A 17955-nucleotide genomic window follows, 5' to 3' on the forward strand; every position below is an offset into this window, starting at 1 on the left:
CATGGCTAGTGCCGTATCTTGTCTTTGGATAGCATTAGAGAATTTAGCTTGGTGAACTCAAAGTTAAGGTCTAATTATTACTTTAATGCAGCCTTTGCTAGTAAGTTAGAGCAGTTTAGCTCAAAATAACTTATTTTTTATTTATTTTATTAATATAGATGTTTGAATGCTTATGTTTACTTCAACTTATTCTATGAGCACTGAAATTAACGATCATGTAAGTTTTTAATGGCCCTAAAGAAACTTAAACTCATGATCATTGGAAAGCAAACCCAAGACCTGATCAGTTAAATTACTCCTTAAGGTTAACTTAGTTTTTTTTCCTTTAGCTCACATCCAACAATCCAAACATGGATGGCATTACATGATTCTAACGATCAAGGGTTTAGTTTTTGTCCTAACAGATTACCAATAAAGAGGAACTTTAGGTAAAACCCTTAGGCTAATGTAGTAATCACCATATGATGTCTTGCTTAACTCTAACAACTTTATGCTTTCCATAAGTTTAGGTTATAATGGCCTAAACTAATAAATAGGATGAGCTACGGTCATCCCTAATTTAGCTTTAAATCATTTACTCAAAAAGACTTTAGATTTGACATAAAGTAAATCCATCAAATAAGTTAGACGATAAATGGTAAAGATTGGTTGTGTTTGTATTTGCTTCTCCTTCTTATCATGCTGATGATGGGAGCAGCTAAGTAACCATTCACTATGGATGCCTGGAACTAGACTAAGAGCTTGCAGAGCAAGAGGGAAGAGCAGAAAGCAGCTGATAAAGCTGCTGGTATTGATTTGCCTAGATGATGAATCTCTGGTACAGTGCAACTGAGCTATTCAATTTACCGGAAAGTACCTGTCACTTGGGCTTGATGATCTGATATATAATTCTCCTTTTGGTGGTTACAGCTAGAAAACAGAGTTTCTCCTCTGCATGCTTTTTTAAAAGACAGAGCGCATCATGATCTTATTCTAGATGTCTGTATTTTTTCCCTTTATTTTTATGCATCTATTCTTTATTTTTTATTTTGATTGATTTATTTGCTTGAAACAAAGCGCATCATTGTTAAGGAATCCCACTCATGCTGAAACAAGTCACCAGCAGATATTCTTTTACTTTCTGATAGTTAGCTCTCTTGGTTTGGTTCATAGTTCTGCAAGGCATTGCAAAGATATTCTGAAGCTCTGGAGATTATAAATCTCACCCAGAGATTGCTTATACAGTGATAGATGATATGTTTATTTTCTATTTATTTTGTTCTCCATCTTCAGGAACTGCCTTGATCAACTTGACCCTTGGATTTAGACTCCAAAAAAAGCACAAGGCTTAGCATTCCTCTATAATAATAGAGAACAACCATGTTGGGTTCATTGCTGTACACAGGGGAAGGAAAACATAACAATTAGCTTTTTATTAAAGCGTCTACATTGCTACTGAGATTGGGTTGGTTTCCATTGACAACCAAATTGCAAGAGCTTTACTCATTCGATCTTGATGGTATTTCTAATTGACCACCTACAAGCTAATGCAACAGTTGGGTTCCTGGCATCAGTTTCAATGTTGTTTGCTGGCCATTGTGTATTTGTTGCTTGTTATTTATTTCTGTCTCTCATCACAACAACTTAACTTTAGCCCCTAATTCCATAACCTTTCCTACTTGCCCGCAGTTCCATTGTTCTATACCTATACGATCTGCCACTATCTTCTAGATTTTGCTGGGCTCTATTGCCCTTCTCAATTAGTTCTTGTTGATGTGAAAATATAAATTATTTCGCTCTTGTTTGCTTGTGCTTGCTGACAATGGGTGACCTTAGAGAAGCCAACATCCAATATCTTTTATGAGAGTTCTATTGGTGCTCCAAACAATGACACTGAACAAGGCATTTATTGTTGGGTTGTTGCTATTGCATGTGCAGCAAATGGACAGCACCAACCATTGACTATTGGCAGCCACCATTGTTGAAGAAAAGATGGAGTTGGCAGCCACCTTTGTTGAAGAAGAGCTGGAGTTGGCAATCACCTTTGTTGAAGAAGTGCTGGAGAAGGTTGCCATGAAATGCCTATAAAAGAGGCATATTTTGTGAGAGCAAGATTGTGAGAGTGAGTGAGAACATGATGGAGTTGGCAGCCATATACAGCAGAGTGTGTGAGCTGGAAGTTGAGTGATCCTCCTCTACATGTATTTATTGTAACCCTTTCTCTAGCTCTAATACAATGACTCTCTCCCGTGGATGTAGGTGGTTTGCCGAACCACGTTAAATATTGTGTCAGTGTGCTTAAGCCTCCTTTGAGCAACTATCAGTACACCACCGGTCCGCGCATGGGGTGCCGGAATCCCCAACAATTGGTATCAGAGTTTATGGTTTAAAGTGGTGTTTGATTTTTGCTAAAAAATGAAAGTTCTCAAAATGGTGTTTTGACCATACCACTGTGTAGAGGAGGCCGAGACGAAGCCACTGGTGAAAACGGCGTCAAAAACGGACGTCGGACATACCCGCACGCGCCCTCACGCGCCGACGAGGTGGCAGTCTATAGTAAGCATGCAAAGGATGACGTCAGCATGACATGATTGTGATGTCAGCATGCACAGCAGGCATGCCAGGGATGACATCAACATGATGTAATTGTGATGTCAGTATGCACAGTTGGCATGCCATGTCAGCGACCAGTCATCTGCCATGTCATCACCGCGGGACCCACCTGACACGTCATCAGCCGCGAGATGAGCCGAGCTGTTTATGGAGCCGAGTCGAGCCGCGAGCCGAGGAATAAGATTCTGTACAGCAGAGTCGACGTGCAACCGGATCTGAGATTGAATCTGGGTCGTTCATCAAGCCAGAATTGTTTTGATCAAATCTTAGCCGTTTGAAATGCGATTTGGACGATTTCATACTTGTTTCCAACTAATTTGATCGTTCCGGATGCAATGGTATGGTCCGATCATTGAGATTTGAGACCGAAAGTGGTGGTGGTTAATTAACAAAAGAGATTGCCCGATTAGGAGGCATCCGATGGTCTTCATGGTGGACGTTGGAGATGAAGAAGAAGAAATCGCACATGTTTACCCAATTGCATGTGCTGAACTGCTAAGTGGGGAGAATTTTAATTGCCTTGAGGGAAGGCAAAATTGGGACACTCTGGACACCCGATCAACTGGACAATTTGAGGTGAAGAGTGGAAATTGACGAAGACCAATCTTGACGAATCTAAGCACTGGTAGTCTCGCCAGATATTGAGAAATCATGTATTAAACCAGTATATTCCAGATCACTTGTAAAGAAAAGCCGCAACAAAGCTAGCAAATGGTTGTATATACGGAAAGACAGTACGATGGATAGATATGGCCTGAGAAGTTCTGTCTAGGAGATTGGGTTTTAAGCGGGACCAGTGTGACCCCTCCAATCTTTCCTGGGAACTTGCTTAGTGGAAGGATTATCCATACGGTACTATTTTCGTATATATAACAGTTTGTATTGAAACGGTTGAAGACTAGCAAGACGACGGAACAAGGGAACAGTTGGGTTCCGTATGTTCAAGGATATGATGAAGTGGTGATTTCTCCAAAGAAGTTAGATTTGGTGACTGTGATTTCTTGAGGGAGAATTGATGAAGACCCTGATAATGGAAGAGAAATACAGCAAGGGGATAAAGATTGGCACCCTATTTTGACTTGGACAAGTGTTATGACAGGATGAGCTGCTGTTAAACATAAGCAAGGAATAGGGAAAAATCTGGAGAACAGAAATTGCACGAGGGCATACGGAGATTGTGCAGGAGTACCCGTAGGATCTAACGAAGTACTGTAATGAGACAACAAGTGCAAGGAGAAGAAGTGTTCCCAGATGAAGCTCAGAGTAGAGACTGTGAAAATTTGTACAACAGGAAGTCTCTTGTGCTCTTGATGAAGACAACAAGCGAAGACCTTTCCAATGCATGCAAGGATGGAAAGAGAGCTGTTGTGCAAGCACCTAATTGAGGGGGTGCAAACGCCTGTGATAAAAGGCGACCGCCTATGATGAAAGGCGAAGACACCAGAGAGAGTTGGTGTAGGTGGAGCTGTCAAACAGAAAGGCACAAAAGCTCCAAACATAGAAATCGAGGTGGAGGATTGCGAGGAGTATACCGCAAGTTTCTCTTTCTATGTGATTAGTGGCAGTTATCTCTCCCATAGTGCACATGGTGGTAGAGAATTCTGGAGCCAATTTGAAGCATCTCAGCTGAAGGAGGATGCGACCACCTATGAAAGGTGAAGACACCTTAGATGGAAGGTGTGTGAGGGCCGTGATAGAAGCCTCAGTTCAGACCGCCCCATGACAACAGGCGAAGACGCCTTAGAGAAGGTGTGAGGGCCGTGATATGAGCCCAGTTCAGAACGCCCTAGAGTCAATGTGATGGCTAGATATGAGTGGACAGATGTATAGCCAATGAAGTGGCTATGATGAGTATGGAGACAAATGCAGGATTGACTTTCATGGATATTGCCCCCATGCTAAAGATCAATGAGCTAAAAGACATTTACCTTGGACAATAAATATGTGACTTGTGGAGCATTAAGACGCGGCTGCTATGAAGGAGCAGAGGGCATGCGCAGGTTCCGGGAACGAGTTGACTCTTGTCAAGGTGGTGAGCTCGGTAATGACATTGTAATACTCAGAGTATGAAGACAGATATGGATCAACCTTTAATGGGCTGCCCCCATGGTAAAAGGTGGAGAGCTACCTGGACTCTTACGACTAAGAGCGAGAGACTCACGGAGAAGTAAGGCGTGGTTCCTAGGGTGGAACAGAGGGCAGGCGCAACTCCTGGATGAGTAGACTCTTGGAAGAGTGGTGGGCTCGTGATCATATTGAGATACTCAGATAATGACCGTCGCACTTGGAAATAGAAATTTCTGTTTGAGGAGGTGTTGTAAGCCTTGATGTAAGGCTTGATGAATCATTCCGGACCGAGCATGGTTGATACGCTCGAAGGGGAATGTTATGTTCCAGAGACAAGCGTTAACACTCTTCAGATGTGAAATGGCAGACCATCTGGTTGTAGTGATCCTTTTGTGTGAGAAAAGGTGTGCTTTGGTAACTCTGGTGATTGAAAGGTTTGGCGAGTACCTGTAAACTAGGCCACAGATGCTCTCAGAATGGTAAACTTGGAAGAGCTGCAAGATGCAAGCCTGTGCTGAAGAAGCAAGAGGACAGTTGCCCCACATGAATGGCAAATGGGGTGATTGTTGGGTTATTGCCATTGCATGTGCAGCAAATAGATAGCACCAACCATTGACTATTGGCAGCCACCATTGTTGAAGAAAAGATGGAGTTGGCAGCCACCTTTGTTGAAGAAGAGCTGGAGTTAGCAGCCACCTTTGTTGAAGAAGTGCTGGAGAAGGTTGCCATGAAATGCCTATAAAAGAGGCATATTTTATGAGAGCAAGATTGTGAGAGTGTGTGAGAACGTGAAGAGAAGAGAAGAAGAGAGAAAGAGGAGCTGCTGCCATGGGCAGCAGCCCTACTGCCATATGCAGCAGAGTGTGTGAGCTGGGAGTTGAGTGATCCTCCTCTACATGTATTTATTGTAACCCTTTCTTTAGCTCTAATACAATGACTCTCTCCCGTGGATGTAGGCGGTTTGCCGAACCACGTTAAATATTGTGTCAGTATGCTTAAACCTCCTTTGAGCAACTATTAGTACACCACTGGTCCGCGCATGGGGTGCCGGAATCCCCAACATTTATGATATTGAGAAGTCGTGTCTAAGGAGAGCAATGTGAGTGGAGAAGGTCCATGACACAAATTGCCTCAACAGAGGTAGAGGGCCAGGGGAACCAACAAGAACAACCAAAAGAAGCAGACCAAAACCTTCATTCGTTCAAGCCATGAACTTAATTTTAGCAAAGTTTAATGGCTATGAAGTCTTGCCAATTTCATTGATGTTTGTCTGAGATTCAATGAGATCAATTCAGAGGATTTGAACTAGTTGCTAAACCATACTGCGGGATTAAATTCTGAATTTAATCACTGTTTTGTTCAACGATGCCTTGCTTCTTTCTTTATTTGTTGATATTCTATTAAATTAGAGTGTTTGCTTGATTTTAAAATGCATGTTTTTGCTTTTTTGTACTTGTAATAAGCATAATATTAGATTAAACCCACTGGATAGTACTGTTGTTTTTAGACTTTCTTGACCGAATTGAATTTTAGTGTGTGTGTATATATATATATCCGGCTTTTGTATTTAACTATTTAAGGGGGATTTTTTTTATATAAAAAAATTCACTTTAAAGTTAGAACTTTGAGTTTTGGTATTATGTTTTAGTTTCCTCCAAAAAATAATCCCCATTAAATATAGCTATAGCTAGGCTGCTGTTCACGTTTCCTTTTCAAGAAAATAATGGAGTTCACTCCTGATGCAAACTGTATTTTTAAAAAATATTTTATTTTATTAAAATTTAATATGATTTATGTGTTTTATATCATTTTGATATGTTAATATTAAAAATAATTTTTTAAAAATAAAAAATATTATTAACATGCATTTCGGCACAAAAAATTATTTAAAAAGTAACCGTTTCCATACTGTCAAACACACTCTAATAACTTTATCAATTATAGAGTTTTAATAATAATATATTATGATTTCTTCAACTAACACTACGTAATCAACTTCTCTGTAATTAATAACAATTGTATGGAAATTATGCTGTTAATTTCTTTTTTTAATGGAAAATGTTCCATTAATTATAACTCACTTTAAACCAAACGTTTCTAAGAGATCCTTTGGCGCTACAGAGAAAGGCTATGAAAATAATATGTAAAGAATAAAGAAAATTTTTTTTATCTGGATGGTTTAAAAGGTATTTCCAGCATATGAATATTGTTTCTTTTTTCTTTTTGCTTGAATAAAAGAGTTGAATAATCATTTTATTATAATAACATTAATGAGTGATATATATATATATATATATATATATATATATATATATATATATACACATGGAAATATGAAAGGCCATGAGAGATTAATGTATACCTAAGAGTGCAAATTGTATAGGGTACAAGCAGAAATGATTGGGTTTGATAAAAAGAAAACCTTAAAGGAATAAGTATTGGGTATAAACCATAAGACAAGGCCCATGCATGCATCACGGGCACTAGGCGTTGTGCCTTAGCTTATAGATGCCAAACGTTTTCTTGAGCTCAAAGGCACCATGTGTCTGGGATCAACCATGCATGATGTTTGAACCTATGGGCACCAAGCACGCACCTAGTGTGGAGCATTGAGCGAGAGGAGCTGGGTGTTGGTCAAGGGAAACTAGGCATGGGTCATCATATGCGGGACATTAGTTGAGGGGAGCCGGGCAAGGAGTGCTGGGCATAGGGTACCAGGTGAGGGGAGCCAGGTATAAGGTGCTGATTAAGGGAGTCGCGCGAAGGGAGGTGGGTGTTGGTCAAACGGAGCAAGACACGAGGTACCGGTTAAGGGAGAGAGGCGAGAAGAGTCGGGGGTTGATCGAAGGGAGCCAAAAATGGGATGCTGGACATGGGACATCGATCAAGGGGAGCTAAGCATAGGGAGCCGATTAAAGAAGCTGGGCGAGGGGAGTGAGGGGCTAGTCGATGGGAGTCGCGCATGAAGAGCCCGATCAAGGGGAGACAAACGTGAGGTGTTGGGCATGAGGTGTCTGTCAAATAAGCTAAGTTAGGGGAGTTGAGGGCCAATTAAAGGGAAACAGGCACGGGGCACCAGGTGTTGTTTAAGGGGAGTCAAATGCGAGGTTTGGGTTCACTAAAAAACAATACGGGATCAAGAGTTGGGCCAACCCAAAAGCTTGTGCCTAAACTTGTTTCTAGGTCCTCTTTTATGCCTAAGCTATAATAAAAATGGGCTAAGATCAACAACAAGTTTGAAAATAATAATAATAATCTCGATCCATCACTAACCCTTCAAGTCCTTGGAATATAAAATACGTGAAGACTTAACTACTAACTTGGTTTCTTGGACGAGATTATAATTCTTTTTATCTAAACTATTTTGATGTAGTTTGAACTTATAAAGGTCAATAAATAAGGAGAGTTCTTTGGTTTCACCAATACAAGGCAAAAGGGAATATATAGAGGAACCCCTATTTTAGAAAAAAATTCAGGAGGCCATGGGAACTATGAAGGAAACCATATTTAGAAAAATTTCTAGCAGGCAGAGAGGAACCATATTGGAGGAATTCATACTTAGAAAAATTTCTAAGATGCCAAGGGAAACCCACAGAGGGGTTCATACTTAGAAAAATTTCTAGGAGGCTAAGGGAAACCATATTAAAAGAACCCATTCTTTAAAAACTTTTTAGGAGATAGAGGAGAACCCATGAAGGAACCCATACCATGAAGGGTCATCCTCAATAATAGCGTGAGGCCTAGAAGCTCCCTAAAGAGTCGTACTAATCTGAGATTACAATAGAGAGCAAGAGATTCGAGATCATCATTGGATATAGCGTAAGGCTTAGAAACCCCACTGGAGAGTCGTGCCAATTTAAGATCACATTAGATAGTAAAAGACTCGTGGTTGTCCCTGGAGATAACGTGTGGCCCAGAAGCCCTACCAGAGAATCGTGCCAATCTAAGATTGTATTTGAGAGTGGGAGACCTATGGTCATCCATGAAGATAGCATGAGGCCCGAAAACCCTATTGCAAAGTCATGCCAATACAAGATTGTACAGAAGAGTGGGAGACCTATGGTCATCCTTGGAGATAACATGAGGCCTAGAAACCTTATTGGAGAGTCGTGCTAATTCGAGATTGCACTAGAGATAAGAAGATAATAAATTGATAATAAGGATACAATGTACTTTATTTCTAAAATAAATTTACTTTCTTATCCATTATAGCATATTTTGAGATAATCTGAGTGCTAAGTGTGAGGGAGATTCTTTCCTACCATGTATTGGAGATGGTAGGTGTTTACCTTGACTGCCCAGATAACTTTTAATAGTTCATCCTATTTTGATTCAAATGAGTGGTAAACCTTTAGGATACACCAAATGCCCATAGGTAAGTCCCTCATAGTTTTTCCTTGAGCTTTGATTTCTATTAGGAGAATAATTCCACTTAGAAGGTTCTTAAGATTGACTTTCCTTGTAAAAATAAAGAGGTACATGTTGTAACATATTTACCTTTCCTACTCGTATATGATTTTTTATGACTTGTTTCACTTTGAGCAAACTTCTATCTAGTAATATATAAATTTTTCTCCATAGATCATGCTCCCTTACTCCATATATCAAGGCTTTAAGGCCACTGGCTTAAACAACTCTTTTACCTTGAGCATCTCCTTACTAAACCTCTTCAAATATGCTTGCGTGGGTAATGCCAAATAGCTCCATAAAGCTTCTCGTGGTAGGTATACTAGTGCTAAAATGTGTCATTAGCTAGGCAAAAAGGTCACTAAAGCTACCAACGAAATCCAGCTCTAAATTGTTATACTAGGCGTGCACAAACTCTTAGAAAGTTATGAGGAGTATCTTATACATCTCGTTGCTATCCTAGATGACATCCCCAAGCTACTTCACATGTTTTGCAATGCTATTTAAGATCATTAAGGCCATTTAGTTGTCCATACTTATTTTTTTAGAAATATAGTCTTAAGGGATTTGAGTTTCAATACTTTTCTAGACAAGGAAAAACCCTGCACCCAATAAGGGTTGTGGATATTCTTTTAAATGCATTTAAATACCGAGTGTCTCTTGGTATTTTATCTGATAGGCTTTAGGGACCCCAAAGAGTCTAGTGTAGAATGTCGGGATAGGTAACTGATGGGCTTTAGGGACCCTAAGAGTCTAGTGTAGAATGGCATGATAGGTAACTGATGCCCTTCTTATGGTAGACATGGAGCATGCTTGGAGACCCACTCTATGTGCGGGTATCACAATAGCATGAACTACCTCTAGAGGGATTTAGTGAACATGTAGGCAAAACACTCTCCTAAATGTCATTTTGCCTAGACTCCTCAGGGAAATGTAGTTGCCTACAAGCGCTGGAAGCAGTCAATGACGGTGGCACTAGGACTCTTAGTGTTGCTGAAGGTGTAAAAACTTGTTGGGGGTAACAAGGGCTGATTTTGACTTTGGCTTATCAATACTATCCGAGTGAGGAGTTGCACTTGATTTATGAGCTGTTGAAAGTCTTGTTGGTTAAAGGTGCCCAAGATGGTGGGGATGTCCATCACACGTCTTGCTCAAGTGTATCTTTATTGTATGTCATGGATGGCTTATAAATGTTAAAAAAAAAGAATTAATAGCTTTTTGATCATTTCTCACAGACAACGCCAATTAATGATATTCTAAAATCCAAAATGCTTAGGAATAAGGCTTTTGTGGTTGGATAATGAGTTAATAATGTAGTTATGTAAGATGATCAATTTTGATTAGCCAAGATGAGTTGCTGCTTGATGTGTGAAGATAAGTACCTGCAAAAAGTTGTATTTAGTGGATTTAGAGACTCTTAGATTTTTAAATAAGTATCTTTGTAGAGAGTGCAATAATATTTTGTAGAAAAAAAGACTTCACAAATAATATGTACAAAATGGAAAAATTATGAGCCTGATACCTAGGTGATTCAAAGGGTATTTATGGCCCATAAATATTGTCTTTTTGCTTGAGTGAAATGGTTAAAGAGTCATTTTTCCATAATAGCATTAATGAGAGATAAATATCTCTTACATAAATATTAATAAAATAAAAAATGATAGGTAAATAAAGACTTTTGTACACTTAGAGGTCCAAATTGAGTAGGGTGCAGACAAAAATGATTGGATTTGATAAAAAAAAACCCAAGGAAACAAGTGTTGTGTCCAAGCCACAAGGCATGCATTTTGCGATTGGGCTTAGACATGGAGCTCAAACCCATTGACACTAGGCACGCGTGTGGCACGGGGCCCCAGGAGTCTAGCGAGAGGAGTCGGGTATTGGTTGGGAAGACTAGGACATGAAAAAAATACTTATATATCCTCATCCATGAAAATAGAAACATTAATATATCTTGGTTGGCCTATAACAAAGACTACGGGTTTCATTCCCAACATTGCATGCTTTGAAAATTAAGTTCAAATGTAATGACAATTTCAAAATTAGCTTGGTTATGAGACAACCTTATTAGTGATAATCATTCGAATACTGGAGGATAGGGTTAACCAATAAACAAGAAATCTTGAGATAAAGATTCCTTGGAGCCACAGAAATACAAAGGACATTGAAAGAAAATAAGGCAGTAGCCTAGCTAGGTGATGCTTCAAGAAACGTAGTCCAATGAATTAGGAAGTTTGAATGACCTCCGCACACTCGGCAGTCCCTCAGTGTCGTTGTATTGGTCTCTAACTATTCCCTTAATGCTGTTTCCATTGCTAAAAACCTGGTTTCTCATGTTTGCCTTGCATTGTTGCACCTCATTCAAACTTCATTCTATTTTAGTATAATGATGTTTGACTTGTGTTTTAGTTTTTTAATATTTTATTTATGCTAAATTATTTTAAATTAAAATTCTTTTTAATCTTGATTGTTTACCGTTTAGAAATGTTTTAAATTTTAAAATTATATTTAGATACTTGAGATTATAGTTTTATTGTCTAAGTCAAAGTTAATTTATTTTTATTTTTAAATGAAAATCATGAATGTTAATATATATATATATATATTCTGTCATATTATTATATTATTGTGTTTTGTAGTATTTTGTAGATTATTTTGATTGATGAAAAGCAAAACGAGATATGAGAATCTAATCAATATTATTACTATAGGTTGGGTTTTTCTTTTAGGTTTGCCGAGAAAAATACTACAAAAAAATAATAATATAATAATACGAGAGAAAGTGCAAGCATCATTCTTAGAGAGAGAACGTGGGGTTTACCTAGTTTTGGAGATGTTGCTTTCTAGTCAAAGAAGTTGGAGACAGCTGCCCCAGCATGCTGACAAGCCCCACCTCTCTTCTTTTATTATTTGCTCCTCCACTTGTGAATCCAAGCCATGGTCTTGTTTCTATATCTATGATCCACGGCTGAGAATCGTGCAAAATCACAGGTCAGAGATTCGTCCTCTGTTTGATAAGAGTATTTATATGTAAGCTTTCTACCTTGCTTTCCTAAAATATCGTGCGACAGAGGAAGGTGTTTGTGGCAGGTCTCTGTCTCTGTCCAGTAAAATGGATGCATCAAGGGCCCGGTGAAGTTTGTTTAATTTGACTTTGTTACCAAATTGCACTTGTTCATGCCTTCGTACTTCCACTTTGCCATTTCCGTTCGTTGCTCCAAATTTAATATTTACTTGCGAGCGATTGCATTTTCCCTTCGTCGCTTTTGAGATCACCAGTGGTGTATAATATTTATAATGCAATCTTCCATTGCGGGGGAGATTAGGCACTCGAGGTAAGAGTGCCCTCCTAAGGTTACTTAGCAGAGTTGGGGACAAAAATAACCGACTCAAAATCAGCAATAGTCAGGAATAAAATAGGTAGATCAACTCAATCTAAAACTAGTAAGAGACTGACCCAAAGAAAATAGAGAAAAGAATTGGAAACCTAACAATAATAGTGGAGTCATCGTTAAACAATTAAAGTTATATGGTTTAGTTTTTAGGTAAGTCGTTGATATCCTTTTGAAACCCTCAATTACTTGACTCAAGTAATGGAGTGATTCAAAAAGTTCTTGCAAATGCTAAACATATCCGACTACAACCTCAGCAAATATCTAAGTTTAAATTCCTTTCTAAAGATTCAATAAAAAAGAAAAGATAAAAAAATAATTTTTGTTTTTTAACAGTTTAGGGAATGGAAGTTTAACTTTCTTTTGGTTCTCTCCGAAAAGAACTTTCACTTTTTGAACTCATTTTTTAAAAACTAAAAAAAAAAACTAGAAAGTTGAAAAAAATGGTTTTCTAACTCTAATAATTTTAAAAGAAAAAAAGAAAACTATTTCTACTTTTATTAAAAAAACAAAAAATGGGTTCATCAAAGGTATTCTATTTCTTAAAAAAATAATAAATAAATTTTCAAAATAAAAAAGAAATCCAATTTTATTATTTGGATTTAGAGAAGTATATGAATTAAATAAAACTAAAAATAAAAAAGATTCACTAATCAATAATCGTTTCGATTTAGAGAAGTATATGAATTAAATGAAACTAAAAACGACAAAGATTCACCTATCAATAATTGGACTATTTCTAAATTTTCCACTTCAATTCAATCTATGAATTGGATAAACTATTCACTAACAGATAAAAAAATGAAAGATCTGAGTGCCAGAACAAAGATAATAAGAAATCAAATAGATACATAAAAAATGGTATATTTCTTCCCTACAAAAGAAAAAAAATTATATCTATATCTAAAAATTTAAAACGAAAAATTGAATTGATTCATTTCTAGATCAAATTGATACATGAATGAATTTCATATATCATAATGGAATATGAGATATAAAACAATGTATATGGATGTCTCCTTGTTTTATATATTTTATATACTAGATTATATATGCTATGAGATATAGATGACAAATGGACCTTTACTGAATTTTTAATCGTGTACATATTATCATACTAAACTGACTAGCATTATTGGTATCAAATCAATAGGGATTTATACAAGCTAAATCTTTAATTTTCATTTTTAAAAATCACAAGATTGCTTTTTTGCTTTATTTATTTATTTATTGTATAATTAGTTAACTTGAATATGGAAAAATTAATCAATAAAAAGAATGAAAAAAATTATAGAATTTTCATTATAATTGAACTAATGAATTAATGATTACAAAGCCCTTACCATTTAAAATTCTAACTTTACCATCAAATTAGAAAAAAATTAATAGAACCTTAACAAAAACCATTCACCGCCATTCCCACACCAACGCTTCTCCTCCTTGACATGTAATCTTTTAAAGTACATCTAGAAAAAACTCTAGTCAGTTATCCAAATTCCTAATCTGACACACAAAATTATTACAAACCATAGCTAGCAGTAATAGATCAAAACCAAGATAACAACAAGAAGAAAAATGATAACAACTAAAACAATTATATTAGAGGAAGAAGTGCAACAATTAGTTGGTTAGGATTCTGTTAGGTGGTTAGACGAGAGGGAAACTCTTGTATATAGATGAAATGTAAAGAAATGTACAAGGCAGGTAATACGAAATTGATTCTATGTAGAATTGCAATTCTCTCTCAATCTCAATCTCAATCTCCTCCTCCTTTTCTTCCCTTTTCTTTTCTCCTATTTATATAGTTTATATTGTTTTCTTAAGGGAGACCTTAACAATTGAAATAAGAAATAGGTTTAATGCAAATTAGCAAGCATTACTAAATGATCCATTAGAGGTACCAATTAGGCCTATTATAAGGTCTAAAAATAAGAGGATCCAAGAGGAATTGATTGGGCTTGTAAAAGATCCCATATCGGAAGCGAGCGTCCAGAGCCAGGGCCTTATAAGTGCACGTTCACCTTGACTAGTAAGACGCGTTTAAAACCCTGAGGGGGACCTGGGTGGAAGCCTTGGGAATGGGTGGACTGGGAGGCCCGAAGGGGACAGTATCCGACAGGGTTGGTGTGCTGCGCTACTCTGAAAGACGTGTTTTGGGGCCATACGTGGCTGTCAAGAACAAACCCATGAGCGGGACCTAGGTGGAAGCCCTGGATTTGGGTGGACTGGGAGGCCCAAAGCAGACAATATCTTGCTAGTGAGGTGGGGTGTTACAGAGCAAATTTGGGATATTCGGGTTAACAAGTTGCAAATCTGTCAAACTAGACCTTTATGTATTTTTTTAGCCATATCTGGAGCTATAGGTTGAAGTTTGATGCGATTCTAGTTAGGTTAGAAACTAGACATCTCAAGATTTCTATCCATATATGGTAGGCCTAGTAAATAATCTAGACAAGAGAGAATGACGTGTTTGAAGTCACGATAAAAGGTATTGTACAGGTTTTGCTATTTGTTTCCTTATGATTTTTGGATTTCCTATTTAGCAACTATTTCTTTTATACAAGGAAAGCATATGTGGCAACAATTGAGATTATTTTGGCAAGGGTTTCCATGTCAGCAACTTGTGTTTCCTTTTATTTTGTGGATTTCTTCATTAGCAAGGTTTTCTTATAACTCAAGGACATTAGAGGCGGTTTTTGAACTTATTTTTTTCTATTACAGATTTTTACGCTAACATGCATAATTTTTTATCCGATCGTCAGAATTAGGTTGAAATTTTACTAGAAGATTTTAAAAACCTTATTTTATATACCGTTAAAATTTTATAACGACCGGAAATCAAGATGGCCTTGCAATAAAATCTAGAAGCTATAACATGAGATTTGTATTAGTTTTCTAGGTGATTTAAGATTTTTTCCCCTATTTAATTTATAACTCTTTTATTATTTTTTCATCTCTATTTGAGACCTTTTTACCTATTACAAACTTTGATTTTGTAATAATCTATCGTATGTGTGAGAGGAGATTCTCTTAACTTGGTTTTTTGTTGAACTACTCTGGCTTATCAAAGAATTAACCAAACTTTATGGCATCTTCTATATTACTTGTTCGTGTCTCTTCATAGACATTGGGTGGAGGTTTAATTTCTATAGTCTTGGTGCCTCAATTCAGATTATCGTTCTGTCAAGCTCAATCATAAACTTGAATTTAGCTGTCTTGGAAAATGTTGATTTAACTCTGAGGTTTTGGATCTTAATATTCATGAGGTTTACATAAGTTGATATTAGAGTAATGTTCTAAAATTATGTTATATCCCTTTATCTTTTAATTTCTGTGTTATTTAATCATTGTCGACATATATAACCTAGTTACGACAAAAGTAAAAAATAATATGAAAATTATTTATGATTTGGTTGTTTACAACTAAAAGAAGAAAGATCAAATAAATATCATAAAGGGAAAAAGCAAGGTTTAGGCCGCAAATCAGGGCTTTTCAGCAAATCTTGAATTTGGTAACTCAAATATGGAATTTCTTTATTCTGGGACTTCTTAGTGCCATATGTTGATTTTGAGATTATTTAGACATACTTGGTTGGGATATTTTTGAAAATTACAAAAAGAAATTCATAACAGGTATCTTTTTATAAAAGAATACTCTTTTGTTGTTGATTTCGAGTTTGCTACACAGAAAATGGTCTCAAATAATGTCTTTGCATAGTTTGGGATATTTGAGTCTTACTCCATTAGTTTTTTTTATTCTCGTAAATTTTTATCATTCATATTTGACATGAATTCATTTTTTTTCGTGATTTTGTATTGATAGTTTTTTTTATTGATTCTTGTGTCTATATATTATTTTGGATTGCGCCACTAAATCATCAATTTATTTTTTATTTGTTGTGAATTGGTTTATTAAAAAATAATTTTTTTTGATATTGAGTGGTAAAAGACTAAAGGTGAGCTTATTGTAGTCAAAAGCTGGAAATTTGAGTGAAACACGAGGAGAGTGATATCTATGGAGTGTAAACATGCGAGGACGTGTGTGAGGGTATATTTCTTTTTACTACTAACATAATTTTAAGATCTTGACAATATTAACCAAAAGTGCATCATCACTGCTAAAGGATAAGAATAATCTGGAATAGGGTTATTTAACTATACAACAACAATTAAAGATGATGAACATGAGGTTTATAAAGGTTATGAATGGGATGGATGGATTGAGAACCAAAGTGTCTAGCCTTCATGATGGGCTAGTTTGTTGGGGTCCCGAGGGTAGAAGGCTTGCAAGACGAGCTATTTCATCTGTAAAGGAGTTCATGGCCAAAAAATATAGATGAGGAGGCTGAGGATTTTGATTATAAACATAGGAACCACAAACATGAGGGAGTTCATCCACATGATTATTTCAACCATAGGAGAGAAAATAGAAATGATGGTTTTTGTGATGGTTTGGATAAAAACTTAGGGAGTATTAAGATGACGATTCCAACTTTTTAGGTCAGAAATGATCCTAAAGTATATTTGAAATAGGAGAAGAAAGTAGAGTTGATTTTTGACTGTCACCGTCACTCTAAGGAAATGAAAGTAAAACTTTTTGTTATTAACTGTACTGACTATGATATTATTTGGTGGGATCAAATTGTATTAAGTTAAAGAAGGAATGGAGAGAGACTCATAAAGAATTGGGATAAGATGAAAGCAATCATGAGAAAGATATTTGTTCCTGTATATTATTATAGAGAATAATTTTAGAGATTATAGAGTTTCACTTAAGGGTTAAAGAGTGTGGAGGGTTACAATAAGGAGATAAAGATTGCCATGATTAGAGCTAATGCTATAGAGAATAAAGAGACTATAATGGCAAGATTTTTGAATGGTTTGAATAATGAGATAACTAGTATGGTTGAATGACAATATTATATTAAGATAGAGGATTTGGTTTATATGACTACTAAGATAGAAAAGCAGTTAAAGAGGTAATTCATGTTATTTTTCATCTTGGAAGCCAAATTATAGGAGAGAGGGGGCTACCCTATCAAAGTCGAATACAATGGGAAGCAAACCTGAACCACCTAAAGCTACAAAAAAGGATTTAACCACTATTTGTTCAAGGTAAAACTAAAACTCAAATTCATCATAATTGTAATATTAAGTATTTTAGGTGTTTTGGTAATGAATATATAACTTCATTATGTCCAAACAAAAGGGTTATGGTTATAAGAGAACAAAGGAAGATTGAATTTGAAAAGGAAAAATCAGAGGAGGATGAGATGCCACCACTGAAGGATTGTGGTGATGTGAAGTATCTAGTTGATGGAGAGACTTTGATGATTAGGACATCACTTAATTTTTTGATTAAGCATGATGATGTAGAATAACAAAGAGAGAACATCTTTCATACTAGATGCCATATTCCCATATAAGTAATAAGACATGTCGTATGATTATTGATAGTGAGAGTTGTCCTAATATTGCTAGTGTTATATTTGTTAGA

This window comes from Populus nigra, chromosome 12, assembly GCF_951802175.1.
Source record: "Populus nigra chromosome 12, ddPopNigr1.1, whole genome shotgun sequence".
Taxonomy (NCBI): domain Eukaryota; kingdom Viridiplantae; phylum Streptophyta; class Magnoliopsida; order Malpighiales; family Salicaceae; genus Populus; species Populus nigra.